The sequence below is a fragment of the Paramisgurnus dabryanus genome, chromosome 22, assembly GCF_030506205.2.
Source record: "Paramisgurnus dabryanus chromosome 22, PD_genome_1.1, whole genome shotgun sequence".
NCBI classification, from domain to species: Eukaryota; Metazoa; Chordata; class Actinopteri; order Cypriniformes; family Cobitidae; genus Paramisgurnus; species Paramisgurnus dabryanus.
In genome coordinates, this window is record NC_133358.1 from 1,286,874 (window position 1) to 1,306,597 (window position 19,724).

The 19,724-nt window shown below is 38.2% G+C and overlaps 1 protein-coding gene and 2 long non-coding RNA genes across 3 annotated transcripts in view; 2 read left to right on the top strand and 1 right to left on the bottom strand.

Moving 5' to 3' along the window:
- LOC135777772 (ADP-ribosyl cyclase/cyclic ADP-ribose hydrolase 1) overlaps positions 1–19,724 on the bottom strand; it is a 232,216-nt gene that overhangs the window by 126,222 nt on the left and 86,270 nt on the right. The window lies entirely within an intron of this gene.
- LOC135777788 (uncharacterized) lies at positions 9,849–12,409 on the top strand. The gene is made up of 5 exons (XR_010544337.2): positions 9,849–10,000; positions 11,074–11,119; positions 11,758–11,774; positions 11,885–11,902; positions 11,992–12,409. It is a non-coding gene; the product is annotated as an uncharacterized lncRNA (long non-coding RNA).
- On the top strand, positions 12,565–13,677 carry LOC135777789 (uncharacterized). Its single transcript, XR_010544338.2, has 3 exons — positions 12,565–13,191; positions 13,280–13,331; positions 13,440–13,677. It is a non-coding gene; the product is annotated as an uncharacterized lncRNA (long non-coding RNA).

A 19,724-nucleotide genomic window follows, 5' to 3' on the forward strand; every position in this document is an offset into this window, starting at 1 on the left:
GTGACATTAACCTCAACAATGGGCAGCAGGAGGCGTGAGAGTACCACGACACGACACGGGAGGTCCGACATTCGTATCGTGGGTGGTGTATTGCGATCGGTCGGTTCGTAATATCGTTACATCCCTAGTACTTACAGTAGAAGAGACGTGATGTGATAACTGAGTCTTATAACAAAATAATTCGCGAAGACCTTTGAAGAGACCGAGAGCATTTGCGCAATATCATTAACTAGTTTATCTAATTGTACATTTAGTTCATTTTTGCATCTGAACGTTTTTAATAGCTTGAACATGGTTGTAATGCGCTTTTCTGCATAACTGCACTTTTTATATTATCATGTTTTTCTATACATGGTATGAAACTCGATATAAAGTGTGCAATGGTGTTGCATACATTTGTATAATGTGTTATACTTTTGAAGTAAGTAAATAAAATCATATTGTGAGTGTAAATATTCATAAATTCGAGGAGTTTCTGAGGTGTTTGTCATCGGCAAAAGGCGCAGTTTCTCTGTTGCTGATTAAAACCCGTTGGCTATATGGTAGTTTTTAAAATTAACATTCGTTCTACTTATTATTATTTTATTTTTTTGCCTACATTTACTCAAATAATATCAATGTAAAAATAGTAAGTAAATCATATTTCAAGTTAGGCGTAAAACGTACATTTTTTTAAGTTGATGTTAAATACAAATAATATTAATTTGAAGAAAGAAATTATTACAGTTTCAAAAACTTAAATATATAACTTTGACCTTATCAAATATATTGATTAAAATAATCTGTAAATTAAATACTTATATTATTAAGGCGTATACATCAAATAAAATATGTACATTTTAAACAAAATATCTATTTCTAGTTATATATTTTGGTTTGAAAAAAAATCACATAACTGACATTAAAAGATTTTATCAAGTTACTTTAATCATTTATTTTAGATAGCCTACATTTACAAAGCCACTGAATCATTTTTTACAGTGTATACATTATGATCTTACAGTATTGCATATAAATAAAAATATTTAAAACTAAATAAAGGAGATGTCATACACAGACTCCATGAAAGCATACGTTTTCTTGTTCGGTCCACGTGGGGTTAAATGGTCACATAGCCTATTCTCCATAAAAATCTGACATTGCTATTTTTTTCTGTGCAATTAGAAGAGACGTGATGTATAACTGAGTCTTATAACGAATCTCTAATTCGCGTAGACCTTGAATAGACCGAGAGCATTTGCGCAATATCATTAACTAATTTATCTAATTTTACATTTAGTTCCTTTTTGCATCTGAACGTTTTTTTAATAGCTTTCACATGGTTGTAATGTGCCTTTCTTCATTGCTGTGCTTTTTATATTATCATGTTTCACTTCACACTGGTGTTTCACTGGGAGTTTGTATGTTATACTTTTAACTAGGTAGGCTAATAAGTAAATCAAATCTATTGCTTTTATTATCCACCGTATATTGGTAATTCCAGAACGAGTACAATGAGGTTTAAGTTTGCCGGTTTTTTGCATGTAAAAAACATCAAAGTCTATTGATCCTGATTTGTGAATTCATGTTCTGCTTGCCCCAATTCCAAGTATTCTGTTATTATTCCCATTTTTTGTTAAACCGAGTATAACTCCCAAGCTGAACACCTACAAAACTAACTACCGTCGTTTTGTCCAGTCTTAACAGTGTATGAGATTCAGCTCGTCTTGATTTAATTATTTTATTCTGCCGAATGGAAAAAAATCCATAGGCTATCTGAATGAATGGGATTCAGGAAGTACAATAGGCTATACGCGCATTAGTAAGACCTTTCGGCAGATCACGTTTGCCAAAACACAAAAAGAAACGCATTTTCAAAAGATATTGCGAGCAAACACAGACGTTTTCATCCGGACGGGATTACATTTCTCAGGTGACCTCTGAGTTCGGCGAAAAACAGTAGGTAAAATGCTCTGAAATTTACAGATTACAGAGGTCGTCAGAGAAAAACACAGACATGGCCGATTCAGACGGAATTAAAAACACAGTGGACCTCTGAGAAGCATGATTTTCTCAAATGATTTTTGTCAAGGGTGCCCCACAAGCACGAGTGTGAAGCCTACGAATGAAAACGTTATTATTCGCTTTGCGTCTTTTCACACGCACCAGCGCAGCGCGTACACTGGCATGGAGCAGAGCGATACCTTCAGCCAAACCCTGTTGCTGAAGGAGACGGACTGGAGCTCCGGCAAGGTGTGTTGTGGACCCGAGGAGGCGGAGCTGCGCTCCGGCCCAATTTAACATATCTTTCTTGTACTTCCACTAACTGAGGAATCCGTCCTCCTTTGCTGTCTGCCTGGTATGATTTTATTGGTCATCTAGGAATAATTTTCACTTTATCTTACTTAATGGGGCGCAGCGCAAACCGTTGGCCTGTGACATCACACTACCGTGAGATCTATTCAAAAGCATACTGTAGGCCTACTGTCTCGCGGTGCTAAGACGTCACATGCCATCTGATCGGTCTGCGTGGCGCCGCAAGAAGTCAAACGAGCGCTGAACATTGAGTCAAATAAGACAAGCGTCAGAAAATTACTGAGGTCCGGACGGCCATGCCCTTTGTTTTGCCTCAAAATGCAGATTTATAATGTTTTTAGTAAGCATGTTTGTTAAAACTAGTTATATTTCCTATTTAAACTAAGGCTTAGCCCTGGCTTAAGCTTATAAAGACCCCGCAAAAACCCTGCTACAGCTCCTAAGGGGGTGCTATTACTATTCACATGTAAATAAAATGGTTAAAAAAAGTTTTTCTCGTTCTCATTGCAGGACTGTGCTGGGGGAGGGCATTCCGTTTTCATGTGGAGACACTTTACAAACACATTTGAAATACACCAAGTTCCAGATTACAACAAACACCAAAAACACATCACGTTTGGGAGCAGTTCATGTAGGCACTACTTATTTGAGTATAATGATAGAGTAAGTATTGTGTTGGACACTATTTTGGATATCAAATTGTCCTTTTCTCCAGACAAATAAAACACTGATGTGCATGTCTATAGATCTTATCTATAGAGTCATTGCTATCATTTTCACTCTTGTGTTGGGTAAATTCCCTGACCAGACCTCGGTCATTTTCTTACGCTCGTCTTATAATTTGACTCAACGCTCAGCGCTCGTGTGGCTTCTTGCTGCGCCGCGCAGACCGATCGGCATGTGACGTCTTAGCAGAGGTGGGACAAAGTCATTGTTATGGAAGTCACAAGTAAGTCTTTGCCCTCGAGTCCCGAGTCAAGTCGAGTCAAAGATAAGCCAAGTCCCAAGTCGAGTCAAAAGTCAAAGCCAACAAGTCTCAAGTCGAGTCCAAAGTCCTACCATTTTAGTTTCGAGTCATGTCAAGTCCTCTTACCACAGAAATAAAATGCGTGCTGTGGACAGGTGGAGGGAGCAAGGTTATTATAGTTTATATTATTAGTTTTTATTTTAGTCTTGTTTTCAATTTTGCTTTAAATTTAAGTTTAGTTTTAGTTAGTTTCATGAATGGTTTGTTAGTTTTAGTTTAGTTTTTATTTTATTTAGTTTCAGTTATAGTTTTAGTAATTATAGTTTAGCAGCTAACAGCAGCTAGACTGTCTGACATATTTATCAGTTAACTGAGGTTGCTGTCAATCTCAGCTAACCTCACATGCATAAAGCGCCATCTACAAGTAAAGACTCCTTAAAAGTTTGTAAACATTGCAACGTCTCCTGGTGGGCGGGGATTAGTTGGAGGCAAAAAGAGGTGCGGACGCAATGCTGATAAGCGTTAGCTAGGACGTTTAAGGAGGAATTTATTAAACAAATGCAGAAGAAGGTTCGGAACTGTCCGAATATGTAAAGTTACTGACTCTGCGTGACAGGTATTTTTTTTAAATTAACTCTGTAACAGTTAGTTCTTGTATCTTGTTCTCATTGGAAACATTTTAACCAAGTTTTGGATATTTCCTACATATGAAGTATTTTCGGCTGGTTTGGGGAACTTTGTCAAGGCTAACTGTCTAATGTAATCTATCGCTGGGCTAATTATGATTAGCAATGGGGATTATTTTAAGAGATCATTCAAAGGATGGCACACACATCTATCGCTGTATGTTTGTTTAACATTTAAGCTAGCTAGTGCACTGACGGTTGACTTATCATCACCTATAAAACAGAAACTTTCTGATTTGTACTAGATAAGACCAACACACCAATACATATGCATAGATTATTTTACCTGATATGAAGTGTGCAATGCAAACACGAGCATTATTTGCGATCGTCTCCGTCCATTCAACCACAATTGTCTTCTTTATTTCTGTGAAGGAATGTCTGCCGGGATCCGGTAAAACTTTAGTATTGAACGAAAAGTGCTGTTACTTCTATTTTGGCAGCCAAAAACACAAGACGACAACATTTTAAAGTCAAAACCTCAAACTTTCAGTGCGCCTGCTATGAGTTCTTATGTTTTGCCTCCAGCTAGAGCGGTGACATCACAGTGACGTAGGCGACTAAGGGGTCTATTATAAAGCCTGTTCAGATTTTCCGCCACGGGATGAGAGCTTATTAATTATGAAAACGAACGTTTTAGTTCTTCATTTATTATGAATTTTAATTTTATTTCAGTTAACGAAAATGTTTTTTAGCTGATAGTTTTAGTTTTAGTCTTAGTTTCAGTTTTCGTTTAGGAAAATAACCTTGGGAGGGAGGACCCTATACTGCATTGCATTTGCAAAAGATCAAATTGGCCATGATGCCACCATGGCTAAAAACTCGCTCCACTGGAAGCAGGGACTGCCAAGGCTACTTGAAAGAGTGACGGAAGAGTGCCCAAAACAAAAATATGGAGTCAAAGATGAGGCAAGTTCCAAGTCGAGTCAAAAGTCAAAGCCAACAAGTCTCAAATCGAGTCCAAAGTCTTACCATTTTAGTTTCGAGTCATGTCAAGTCCTCTTACCACAGAAATAAAATGCATGCTGTGGACAGGTGGAGGGAGGCCCCTATACTGCATTGCATTTTCAAAAGATCAAATATGCCATGATGCCACCATGGCTGAAAACTCGCTCCACTGTAGCACTAGAAGCAGGCACTGCCAAGGCTACTTGAAAGAGTGAAGGAAGAGTGCCCAGAACAAAATGGCATTCTGTCCTTCTGCCATGTCAATGTAGTGACTTAGCTGCAGTGGTATAGTCTAGATTTTTGTTTTCCCTCTCCCCCTTATGCTCACTCGTCCCAGCGCAACACCCCATAAGCACCACCACACTCACAGATGCATACAGTATGGATCTTCATGTAACTGAGAGCATTCTGAAAGTGTACTCACGAACACATAAACTGAATGTGTTATCAACATGTCAGTTTATTATAAGAAAAAAACGACTTTAACAGCCGATGGGTTTACAGCTGGGGAAACTGGACTGATTTTTAGACTGGTTTAGTGTTAATCAACATCTAACTCAGAGCCAAAAGTTACTCAACTGTTAATTAAAATTAAACTGTTTACAATCTTCAATCCGTGGCTAACACATGCATTGAAGGTGAAAAAAATATCCACTCCTTCAATAGCTATTATCTGACAACTATTGATAACATTACCATGTGTAATTTAATGGTGTAGATGTTTTTAATTAATACACATTTAAGATGACCATGAATTAACTCTAATTTGCATAGTCATTGATATAAAAAGCTTATTTTTTGCATATAATACAAGCATTGTCTAAAAATAAAAATAGGCTTTTACTTTATTATTACAAGACCATCATGTAGCCTAATATTAGACACCCAAACCAAACAGAAGTTTAAGATCATATACATCTTGAACTTAGATATATAAATGAACACAGAGAAGGGAAGTTTAACACTGTGAAGCACAAGCTAACATGCAGCTAAAAACCATCAGGATATAATCACGGGCTTATTTATTGCATTTGGAGGCTTACCTCCAGATAAAGTAATAAACTGGACTGATGATTTAAATGTTGTTTATGCACATGTGCGTTATTAACTCTGCAGCACTGCTCCACTCGTTCACTTCCCCACATGGACTGTTTGTTTACAGTTTCGCGTGAGCAGCTACACTGCAGGTTCGACTTCATTTGCACTAAGCAGACCTCTTGGTGATGTCAAAGTACCACGAGAGCGGTTCAAATTGGATTTATCCACGTGATAACTGGAATCGCTCTCGCGGTACTTTGCTGTCACTCGCCTGTGGGTTTTTGTAGCGCCACACCAGTCTGCTCCCCAGTCACTTTTGCGCCGCTATAGTAATTTCAAATGTCGATCGGATTGCGCAGTTCGGCAGAAAGTCAAACACACCAAATATATAGCCTAATATGTATATGCATTTCAACCCACTAAGGTAGCAAGTGTAGCATGCTAATGGTCAGTGCTTCACTATGACTAAAAGTTTGAAATGTCACAAAATCATGCTGTTACGCATCCTCACGCTATTTTTAGCGGGTATGCGGAAATCATTTACAATTCCTAGTGGGTATAAGGCGTGTACCTGCGTATCACATAGACTACACCACTGCTGAGCTGTACTGCTGGTACGGTCCCAACATCCAAACCAACGTGGGACTGCAGTGATTGGATGTCGTGCAGGCAGCGCGCGTGCTCTCTGCATGCAGGTGGTGCACATTTTTTTTCATAGATGCAGACACACTGAGAGTGGCGCGGCCGTGTGGATTTTTTGTGAAATGGGTAGGTTGCTTCACTGCTGATTCTTGCCATACCTCCGTTGCGCACACATAGGGTGCCATGTCATCATTGTGTACAAACAGTTAAAGGGTCTATTAAGTATGATAAAGTCAAATAGAAACCGAGATGACCAATAAAATCAAACCAGGCAGACAGAGGTGCAACACAGAGGTCAGATGTGCAGTTAGTGGAAGTGCAAGAAAGAGGTAAGTAATCAAACGCTGACTATTATACAGCAGTTTAATGATGAGAAATATGAAACCGCAGTGACTGTCAAGGTGACAGGACAAGAAAATTACTGCAGCTGAGCACATATGGGTGTCCAAATTTAATGCCCTGCTTTCACTCCCTCCAGTAATTCACTTTCCGTTATTCAGCATGTTTATTAACAAAATTCAACGCCACCCTTTAATTCTTGAAGATATGTTTTTTAACTGTATAATGATTAGATTCACTGTGTTGTACTGAACTGCTGCTAAGCTTGAACTTGAAAACGCGATGCATCACGTGCGTGGTACAACGCTTCATCCACCCGTAGCGCGCGCGTGCACGGAGTTTAAATGTTCATATTTTGGCTTGAACATTTTATTGCATTCAGTCTTAAAGCCTAATAAACAGTACCTGTTGAAGTCATTAAATTTAATTAAATAACAAAAGAAGAGAAGGTGTGCAGCAGTGTGCCCAGGATGGTAAAATAATTGTTACAATGTATTCCTAATGACCAACACAAGTCTTCTGCATACTGACATGGTTTGAAATCTATAGGTATTTGATTCTTTGCTTTTCTGATGTATTAAAATTCATATATGTAGAGCAGGGAAATAAGAAGCTTTTTTTCCTGGGGTGCATGCCCTTGAAAATACTTATATGGACCTCGGTATTTATAAAATCATGCAATGCGGCGTGTTTGTCTTTACAGACACGTTATGAAATGCAGTGGTGGACGAATTACACAAATCATGTACTTGAGTAAAAGTAAAGATACCCAGGGTAAAATTTTACTCAAGTTAAAGTAGAAGTACTTGCTTAAAAGTTTTACTTGAGTAAAAGTACAAAAGTATCTGCCTTAAAATGTACTTAAGTACAAAAGTACTGTGATTTATTATGTCTGTATCATATTGTCACGAAACTCAAATTATGTGAAAAAACTCTCTTGGCTCACTTATCTATTAATAGAAGGACATTAATTATTCAGACACTGATGTCTATTAAAATTATCATAAGCCTAAAACCTTAATGCCAAACAATTCCTTTAGCACCAAATGAAATAACAGGATTTGAGAGCAGAAAGTCTCATTTCAAGATTTATTTGTTAAATAATTTAACAGTTGAAGTGTAGTAAAAACTTGAATTAAGCACAGGTTCACAGGAGTTTTCTTTTACTATCTGGAGGTTGATGGAGCCTCCTGACTTTCCAGGTTTCTTTTCCTTTATGATGTTACAGTAACATACCTTTTAATGTTGGCTACCATGCTTTCTCTGCAAAAGAAAAGATTCAGACATTAAATACATATCTAGAAACCAGTCTCCCTTCCTTTGGCAAATACAATAAGCCTTACAGAATATAATTTAAGAAACATTTAATGTGCTTTAGCATGTCATATGTATATTGTAATACATAAATAAATGTATTAATATATTTGGAAGCAAAACTTTGGAAAATATTAGTTATAATATGTAGTATAAGGACCACTCCAATCCACCTGCCTGTTTAAGCAAAATACACTGCATGGCTAGTCAAAATGTCATTTATATTTTACAACAGTGTTGATAGCGATTGATTGTCATTTCACAATAACACAGCACTAACTATACGGCTAAAAATAGCTCCAGCCTGCATAGCTAACTTACTTAAAATTCATTCATGATAACATTGTATATATTTTAACTACACAATGAAACAGTTTTCTGCAAGCTACTGTTAAGATTGCTCCTTTAAAAATATAACCAGAATAAAAATGGCTTACCTCTACGCGTTTCCTTAGATTTGAAGGAGTATTCTTGTAAAACGAAATAGCACAGTTTCAAGGAAGGCAGAGAAGACACGAAGGACTCCTTCTTCTATTTCAAGGACTTAAAAAACTCGCGTAAATAAGGCCATTGTTGTTGTGGCGGGTCAAGTCATTTCCTCCGTTGTTTTTAAATGCAGTTTTATTCTCCAAACGATACGCTGGCTGCTGCACTCGCTTAGCTTTCGTGAACCAGCGCGGCAACCAAAACAAGTTCAAAAGCACATGCTGTACCCTGATTGGTGGTTTGACGCATCACGGGTGCGTTTTTTTTTTTTTTTTTTGCAGCTTTATTCTATCCAGTTAAGTTTTTTATCCACTGATAAATAAAAAGGAACGACCGAATTTTCAAAATGTAGTAGAGTAAAAAGTAAGATATTTGACTTTAAAATGTAGTAAAGTAAAAGTAAAAGTCTCCCAAAATAAAAGTACTTGAGTAAAGTACAGATACGCCAAAAAACTACTTAAGTACAGTAACGAATTACATTTACTTCGTTACTGTCCACCACTGATGAAATGTATTATTTTAAACACACATTTCACAAAGTATATATTGTAACCCAGACAGCACACGTACATCTGCCCAACGTCGGCTCAAGAGCGTACGTCGGCCTCCTTATCTGAAACATGTAATAAGTATCGGCCAGGCATCGGCCAAATCAAGTCAAAGGTATTTCCCGCTCATCAAGCTTGTCTGTTACGTCGGCTTTGGGTCGGATAACTATACCGGAGGCCGATGCCGCGCTTCTCTCGAGTTCCTCCTCCCTTTGCAACCCACCAGAGCAAAGGCGACATCATGGGTGTATCAAGTACGTACAAGAACTAAGTAAATGATAATAAGTGAAGAAAAATGGAATCCGTTAAGTAAATGTAAATGTTTTAATATAATATACAAGTAAAAATAAATAAAATAGCAGCGCTTTCTTTGCTTTTAATGACACACAGCTGCTAAGTTCCATTATTCCGAAGCAGGAGGGGGCAGTAATGTACATACGCTGGTTGCCAGCCGCCGTTAATACTCAAGTAAGAAAAACTCGGAAAAGTGAGGAAAAATAAGGGATTATTGGCTTGTTTTACACGTATCATTGTTTTGTGTTCCCCTCCTTCGTAAAAAAAAAAGACAATTCCACGTCAACTCGAACACGCAAAACCAGGGTATGAAGCATTGTCATGAGCATGCCAAACCAACAGATGGCGATATATTCCTTAACCCAGAGAAGCCACTCCAGTCTCGTCTTGCCATGAACAAGGAAAAAGTGCGGGAGCTGACTTCGCAGACGTACGTGGTTCAGGTAAGTTTTCGACAAAAATCTTATATTAACTCTTTCACCACCATTGACGAGATATCTCGTCAATTAAGAGAAAACGCTTCCCCGCCAATGACGAGATTTTCCGTCTTTCCGCAATACCGCTATTATCCCTTCCGCAACTTTTTAAACCCGGAAGTATTGCCCTATGGCAGGGGTAGGCAAGTTCAGTCCTAGATAGCCGGAGTCCTGCATATTTTAGCCTAAGCACTGATAATCTAACCTGATGTCTAAATCCTAAAGACATTGATTAGCTTGTTCAGGTGTGTTTGATTAGGGTTGGAACTAAACAATGCAGGACTGCGGCTCTGTAGGACCGAACTTGCCTACACCCGCCCTATGGCAAGCGGCTGCATGTCCGTGTCTGTTTTAAAGATCGCTCTGAATGGGATCTCTATGAAAAGTCCGTCACAAAAATGGAATTATCTCTGCTTTTTGCTCAAAATGTGGTGTTTTTGCAGAAACCTACCCATATTCAAAAGCTGATTACAAAAGAACCACTGAAGGTAGGATGAAACAGTTTTTTTTTTTGAAAGCAGAGGGTCTGTTCTTTCATTTGGTATATTGTATGTTTATATATATTTAAAGAAGAACATTTTCTGGAAGGCATTAAACTTTGGTGAAAATCATGAAAAACGCTGGCGCTGTCTGGCAAACTTAAAAAAAAAACGCTGGCGGTGAAAGAGTTAAAAGTCTTAAAAGTTAGTATAAGGCACTCCGTCTACTACAGCACAGCAAATAAAGTCATAACGTTTGTAGTACTAGCAGCGCTATTCAAATTTGAGGCATTTTTGCTAAAATGTTTGTGTATTATTTAATAGAGATTATAATTTCCATTATTTTTTGTTGTTCTAAAATGTTTCTGTAAAACAATATGTGTCAGCTTGTTGTTATGTATAGTCTGACCGACTAGAGGTAATGTTAACGTTAAGACAGAAAGGTCATTTCTCGTCAAATTTTTATGCTATGACAAAAACATGGTACTTGAAATCAATCTAAATACCTTTCACTTGTTCAGTATTGTGTTTTTGTTGCTATATATACGATGAACTTAATAGGCAGATGGCCATTGCTTTTCTGAACAGCAGTTGGAAGTATTCTGAGGTCATTTAAATTTTAGGAAAAATATGAGGATGATTATCGATGATTATATAATTGAGTTCAATAACATAGTAATTTTGGTTGTTTCATTTCATTATGAGTGTTTGTTTGATGTTTAAATGATCAACATAATATTATGGTTAATTGTTTTGTCCCGTTTGTTAGAAAAGCTTTTGCAAATATCTTGTCTGAGGTAAATTGTCATTTTAAACACATTTAGTGAGTGTGAATAATATGATTTTTGTCTCTATATATATTTATGTATGATGCCCCTCTGGCAGTTTTAGTTACTGTATAAAGTGTATTATTATGATCTATCTGTATGATAGTTTGAGTGCTTACAATGGCAGCAAATTTAAAAACAAAACAAACAAGAGATGTTTACATTGACATTATGTAAGTTAGTTCAGATTCTTTGATAACCATTTTGTTATGCACAGTGCAATCTGATTTACGTTATTGTATGTCAGATGTATGAAATGTACAGTGATTTAATGAACAGGTGTTTCATATCATAGTCATTTGCCATACTGTGGATTTTAAACACATCAAGGGCTGGAAATGACTGAATACATTTCTTGCCTTTTTCCTTAGCTAATATTTCCCTCATATATGTTTCCTCTCTTCTTGTGTGTTAACAGGTCATTGGCACTGCTGTGTAAGTATTTCACTGACAGACACCTCAAGACATTTTAGTGGTTGTAACTGGACATCATTTATGTAAATCTGTAATATTCAATTGTTATGTTTTATGTCTTTGCAAAACAGATCACAACATCATTTGCTGTAAGTTGTTTTTAACTAGCTGTTACAGACATTTTTATTATTTGACTTTAACCCTAAGTGTTTTTGGTGTTCTCAATGTTTCTGTGCAGGTGCCTGGGATAATGAAGACAATTTGGGTTGTTGTGTTACACGCCAGGTGAACAACATCAGAGTGCGGCAGTCAGAGATCCTAAAGAAGGACTCCATATGTTTAGTCGAGACAGTACGCCGTACATCTCTTACGACAAGGATATTTGTTTCAGGACCGCTTTCCCGATACTGACAAGGACATTTAAGGTTCAATGGACAACTTGCTTTCAATGAATGGTTAATGTCTGTAGCCCTTTTCACACACATATTATGGAAAAAATACAGAGTACACATCCGGGAGTTGTTCGGGATTATTTGATTTTGGTTAATTCACGCTGCCAATAGTTTTCTGGATTTGTTTGTGCTTTCACACACATGCCATAAAGACATGACATATTTAAAGTCTTGCACTTGGTAGGTTTTTTTGTAGTATCTGTAGTTTGCATATCCGTGATTTCTCTCTCGAGAAACCACATGTGTATTTTTTGTTTATGAAAAAAAAAAGATCATAAAGGAGTGCGTTACACCAGTGCTTCCCAATCCTGGTCCTCGAGCACCCCCTCCCAAAAAGTTTTAGATGTCTCCTTATTTAACTCATCAGCTTGTTAGGGAGACATGTTTACCATTTTGGAAGGAGGCTGATAAGTTGAATCAGGTGTTTTAAATAAGTTTTTGGGAGGGGGTGCTCGAGGACCAGGATTGGGAAGCACTGCGTTACACGCTGTTTTGTTATGCTGGTGAATGTTTATAGCTGATAGTGACGAGCCCCCTGATTTCTTCTTCAGTCCAGTTTGCAGATATTTCTCATTGTGAATGTTAATCTGCATTTAAATCTGCCATGTCAAAGGGGAAAAGGCTATATTTTTGTCGTGATGACACAATATTTATGTTGACTAATTATCGACGTTGAAATTGACACCGCCGATTCTATCGACCAAACGCAACAGCTCTAAGTCTAGCATACACATAATTGCATTCACTAACCTTTGCCTCAGGTTATAAATAACTTAATAATCACAACTATCCACTACCTAAAAAGCTATGAACAGCAGTCATGCAAATTTTCTCAATTTGCTTTTCTATTTCTACTTGCAATTATGTGAGCTGCAGTCTAGATCCTGCCTCTCTGTCAGATGACCTAACACAAATAGAAAGATGACATCGACCCTTGCAAGGACTTCAGACGATGCCAGCACTGGACTACATACAGTGGTAATCATGTGCGTTTCATGTTTAACTTTATGCCTTTTGGAGATCATTTCATCTTCCCCTCGCTTAAATGTTTACATTAACAGAATTTTTTACCAGGGGTGCCCAAACTTGTGCATGTCCCTGTACTGATATATACTATACAAATAATGTAAGTTGAATTTACTTATTTGAAACACATTATACTAAGCACTATACTGCAATGTTGTTTTTAACGTTTGTGCATAATATATTATTTTTTGTCTTTTTCATTCATTAGATTTTCAGTAGTCGGTGTCAAATTTTATTTCAAGGTAAGATAGCTTTACATGTTTTTTATTGTGCTTTAGTGATCACACAGGCCCTGTTTATGTTCTTAACCGGCATGAGTTTATTTATTGTGATATACACAAAACAAGATATTTTGATAAATGATGTTAAGTACACAGCTGCTCATTTACTTCAATAAAATGTCTTTTTCCTATTATGGAAGTCAATGGGTACCATCAACTGTATGATTGACATCATTAATAACATTGTGCACACAACATCGTTTTCAAAAAAACTTTCCATTTACATCAACCCGCATAAATACGCCGTCGAGCGCCATAATAACTATGCCAAACCTGTGGGAGGCAGTGTAGGAAGGGGAATACAGCCATGCAAGCCAATCAAAATCGTCCGAATCGACACCAACGAAGAACACGAGCGACTTCCTGTTCCTTTCACAACAGCAAACATGGCGCGAGGTTCGTTTGTGTGGACAGACAGCGAAGTTGAGTTACTCCTTCGTGTAGCGTTAGACTACAAGGCTAGTAAAGCCCAAGACAATGTCGACTGGGAATCTTGCCAGTCCAAATATGTCGACTTGTTGGCCCGATTCCTGGAGCAATACCCGTCCGAGACCAACCAGGACTTTCCTCATGTGAAGGAGGAGATAACGCGAGCCCATCTGACAACGAAACTTAAGGCAATAAGAGGAAAATACAGAAATTCAGTGGACACTGGACGAAGGAGCGGCCACGGAAGAGTGGTGCTCCTCTACTTTGAACTGTGCGAGCAGGTTTGGGGTGGTTCCCCAGCCACTACAACCATCGCCTCCAGCATCGAGACCGACGAACTGGAGGATTCCGTCGCTCCTTCCTCCGCCAAAACTTCTTCGTCCTTGGTGGACGCCGAGTCTGAAGCAGAGGTTCTAGAAGTTGATGGCAGTGTGAACATTACCCCCACAGTAAAGCAGAGGAGAGACCTGCGTCAGGTATGTATTTGTTCTCATATCACTGTTGTCTATATATTGTTGGCTTTGTTTGTGATTGTGTACATGTATCCGTCAAATTCAAGATAATACTTCATCAGAATAATTCATCCTTAAAATAATTTCTGTCCGGGAAACCACCCCTATTTGTGTTTAATAAAATAAGGGCAAGAACTCATTTAAAAAGTTTATCTGTCAAAGCTGTAAATTTATAGAATAACTGTGATAAGGAAATAAATTACTTAATTAAAATTAATTCAAGAGAATGTTTAAAAACAAGGTGTTGATAAACCATACAAGTTAATATGAAATATCTGAGTATGTAATGTATTGTATTGTTGTATGAAATGTTTATTTCCCAGATTATTGATGTGTCTTTTTTGGAGAATGTCTTGTGTTATTTTGAACCGATCAAGTCCAGGGGAAGTGACTTTCATTTGATGTATATAAAGAGTAGGCATAATAAGCATTGACTTCAGCCTACACCTTTTCCGGTTATTATTTATAATTTTCTTATTATTGAATAATTAATTGTAAGGACAGAAATAAAACAATTTCATATCAAATGTAATTATTTTTGGATAGGTTTACTTCTGTGGATGGGCATGTTTTAATACATTTTGTTTTTGTCTACTCTGTAAAGGCTAAACTGAAGGGACACCGGCATGAACGGTTAAAGAGGAAGCTACCCGCTGAGGCCCACTGGTTGAATGCCATTGAGGATGACAAAAATGTGAAGATGAAACTCGTGGAAATTATTGAGACCTCAGAAAAGCAGGCATCTGAGAACTTCTCTAAAATAACAAATACCCTGGATAGGCTAACATCATCAATTGCAGATGGGTTTGCTCTCCTGCGTCAAGTTGTGCAGACGCCACCAAATTACAATATCCCATTTGAGGGAAGAGGTTCTTATGGAACTGTATATGCACACACTCCACCAGTTCACACACACTCCTATTTCCCAAATTCAGCACCAATTCAGCATTCATTCCCACTCACCTCATCAGCTGACAACAGACCACACAATGCAGTGCCACTCAGCACCATCAACATAACTGATTTGACACACACACACACACACACACACACACACACACACACACACACACACACACACACACACACACACACACACACACACACCTGTTGATGCCATGCAGGCTCAGTTTTCATATACCCAAGCCCTTAAGGAAGATTAGCGATATTGATATATAAAAAGTTTCAATTGATGTGCAATTGTGTTTTTGTTTTTGCCAATTGGTACTGTTTTTTGGGGACTTAGTGTTAAATGTTACCCTGAACAGTTCCAATATTTTTGTACCAAGAGTTTAAAAAGGGTTCTACATAGGTAGCCTTAAGTTAAGGCCTCTTGAAGTGTTTTTTACGTGAAAAGCATTTTATTTTTTTACTTGAAAAGTGCCTATTGTGTGAATGCGATTTTTATATGCATTTATATGCACTATTTTTCTGTATTCCTCTTGAAGTCTAAGTTTACTTGAAATATGCCTTTGTTTATTATTTGCCAATTTGCACTACAGGTGGCAGTTATTTGCACTACTATGTTTGTCTGATTTTCTGTATTAATGAAATAACAGAAGTAAAATGCCTGAAAAATGCATGTGTCTGTGTTTATTCAACATGGGTCAAACCAGATCAACCTATTATAGTAAGGGTTCACAAAGGTAATTAAGAATATCTCATTCTTTATGTTGAGAATGGCATTATACCAAACAACTAACATTTACACTTGGCAATGTCAATACATTACATCCAAGTGACTGTACATGTTTACAAATGTAAGTAACAGAAAACGGTAATCATTTTGTTTTAACATGTTGTAAATTTAAATGCTGAACACTTTCAAATGTAGCCAAAATATACTGCCTGTACTGGCATGTAAGAAGCACACAGTTTTTAGGTCTGTGATAAACAGAAGCAAAATATTGAGAACTATGAAAATAATAACTTTAAACTTAGAGTTGTCATACTGTCTGATACCACACACAATGGAGAACAGAGTGTCACTTTTATGGATCCAGGAATTGAGTGAGGACTCTCTCTTTCCTTCTGATGTCATGCAGTCTCCTCTGGTAGCTGGTTGTGTGTCTGGCTTGTCCTTTGAAGCCTCACAGTAATTGTGCAGCACAAAACAAGCATAAATTACAAAGGGAAGATCAGCCAGATTAATGTCCATGGCCCTTCTCAGGGCTCCGAACCGGGCTTTTAGTCTCCCAAAAGCACAATCTATCACCATCCGTGCTCGGCACAAACACAGTCCAAAGTACTGCTCCTGGGCAGTGCTTCCCCCATTAACATATTCTTTCATAAGATATGGGAGCAGTGGATATGCAGGGTCGCCTAGTATGTAAACTGGTATGGCCTCTTCATCTTCATTGATTTGCCTTTGACAGGGAGGGATGCTTCGGTCTTTCAAGGACGTGTTAAGTGTGGAGTTGGCAAAAATACGGCCGTCGTGCACGCTCCCAGGCCATTATACTACCACGTCCATGAAGGCATATTTATAATCGCAGGTGGCTTGAATGTTTAAGGTAAATCTCCCTTTCCTATTGATATAATCAGTTGAATTGGCTGCGGGTTGCTTTATCTCTACATGGGTCCCATCCACAGCACCTAGGCACTGAGGGAGATCATGAGCTTCTTCAAATCCCTGCACAAGTCGCTGGACAGCCTCTTCGGTTTTTGGCAGTGTTATATATTTAGGACCCAAGTGGACAGTAATCGCTCTATAAAACCTTTCTGATAATTATTGAAACAGCCGATCTAGACAGACCGAATGCGTTTGCCGTTTTACGAAGTCTACCTTCATCAGCCAAATAATACAGGGTGAGGGCAACTTTTTTCAATACACTGACTGGCGACCGCATAACAGTAGTCTGACCTTCTATGGTGGGACGCAGTAACTCTGAAAGGGCCAATAGAGATGACCGTGACATTCGAAAGTTCTCGTGCCATTCCTCCGGGAGGACGACTTCTTTCTCGAAGTTTTCCCACCAGACCGCGGTTCGCCCAGGTCGGATCCAAAACCGGCGGCGGTGACGTTGCCAGGCAAAGCACCTACGTCTTGGAAGGGAAAGTTGCAGTAAAAATGCTGACCTCCGGGCACTCCTTCGCCTCTGCTCCTCCATATCGTAGAGCAGTTGTTGCAAATGCAAACAGACCACAAGCGTTTGCACAAACGTAAAAATTATTAGCACCTTAACAGCATCCATGATAAACCTGATTGATCAGTAGCCAGACAAACTGTAAGGGCGCTCTCATGACGTTAAACATTTTCTGGCACAAAATGTGACGTTTAAGAACCTAAAACCCCGTTTCTCCCAGTTGACACGGCAACACATAACCGGGGTAATCAGAAATATCCACTTTGGCCGGAGATTTTAGAAATAATCGTTCTCTGTAATAAAAACGCGGTTTTCGTGTAAATGACAGGCCAAACCGCAGGGAAAAATATCTGCGTCTTTCCTTCGTGTAAACGGGGTATAAATCCTGTTTTTGTCATATCGTCTCAGTTACAAATTTGACTGGTGAATGATAAAGAATGATTTGCCCTTGTATTTATTGCATTGCAACAGATTGATAAGCAGACAGCTATTTATGACTGGATGTATTTTTTGATACTTTGCGGTAAAGGCGGCTCTCCTATTGACCCTGACCTATAATTGATCGGGACAATTTCGCATTAATTATTGAGGACGTATTGCCTGAGATAATTAATGCGATATGGCCCAGCTTGTCAGTGAAATACGGCTCTGTGTAGTAAATGCCGCTCCATCTGAAAGCAGCTGATGGCAATTAACTTCTAATCAAGGAACCGACTTTATTGAGGAAACACGCATGAGAATCCCCCGGTTATCGCCCAGCCCTACGCTACTGTCAGAAAATCCGGAGTGGATCCGGAGAAAAGTGATTACAGAACTCTTACAGTGGAGAGAAGAACGTGCTTTTGCTCCACTACAGGCTTTGATCACATCACACTTAGGAAGGGGAATACACGTCGTCTTTATGAAAAAGTGAATTTAGGAATTTTGCAATTGATGGAAATCCGTTGTGTTTAATCCATGCACACATTACTGGCATACATTATCATACTATTAAACAGTCGTCATTTAATATTATCATAACGTAATGAAAAGATAACATTTACAATAACTGATATACATATCCTTATTAAGTTTTGTATAAACACAACAATAAAATAAAATAGAAAATACTTGGTTGTTATATTTAAAAAAATTATGCTCATCGAGTGTTAGGACTTCGCAATACTATTTTACTACCAAAGTGGCGGGATAACTAATTCAGTTTTGTTCAGTTCTCTCCAATGAGTGTCCTATCCTGTTAGATACAATAACGTCAGCAAGATCTGAACTTGATGCTGCTTCTCAAGTGTCGATTCAAAGGGAGAGACTGAATGAATAAATGCTCTAACGTTGGTTGTGATTGGTTTAGTGTATAGCGCTCACGTAGCCTATAAGTGGCGGGTAAAGTCTATACATGTTTAATAAACACATAGGGGCTACATTCACCCACGGGGCTCTGACAAGATGCTTCTGCGCATGATATGTACAATAGTAAAGTCAGTGGTTTGGCCATGCTGAACCCCCACCCCATATATATATATTTTCTCTTCGGATCAGCACGAATCACATATGTGACCCATTTTGGCTTCAGTTTGCATGCCTGAAAGTGATCACAAATTCATGTTTCAATTGTGGATGAAATCAAAACATTTTTGGGGGGGAGAGAGAGAGAGATTTTTTTTATTGTTTGTTTGAAAGCAGAAGGTCTGTTCTTTCATTTAATTTATTTGTATGTTTATATATTTTTAGAAGAAAATTTTCCTGGAAGGCATTTTGTGTAACTTTTGTGAAAATCACAAACAATACTGGCGGGCAACTTTTCAAAAATGGCTGGCGAGGAATCAGTTCAATTGACATGGATTTTATGTTTTTTTCAGCTGGAGCACCAAATAAGACTTAGACAAGTGCCATACTTAAATAAATTTGGTTGCAACTTAGGGTTCATGTGGGCTTTCACACTTCATAAGAATGCCTATTGTCATGATTGGCCTTTTCATGGGAAACCGGGTTTGTCAAAGTAGTTCCCTTTCAATACGGTTCACTTCGCATTGCGTTAGTTGCTGCCGCTATGGGGGAAACTCCTGTTTACTCAGTCTTTGAAGCCTATTGGTTAACGTCTGTAAAAATTACAGACCTATGGCATTCGAGCCCGCAAAAGGGGCGGACTACTCCCTATATAGTCCGGGAGAGAGCGCCATGAACTCAC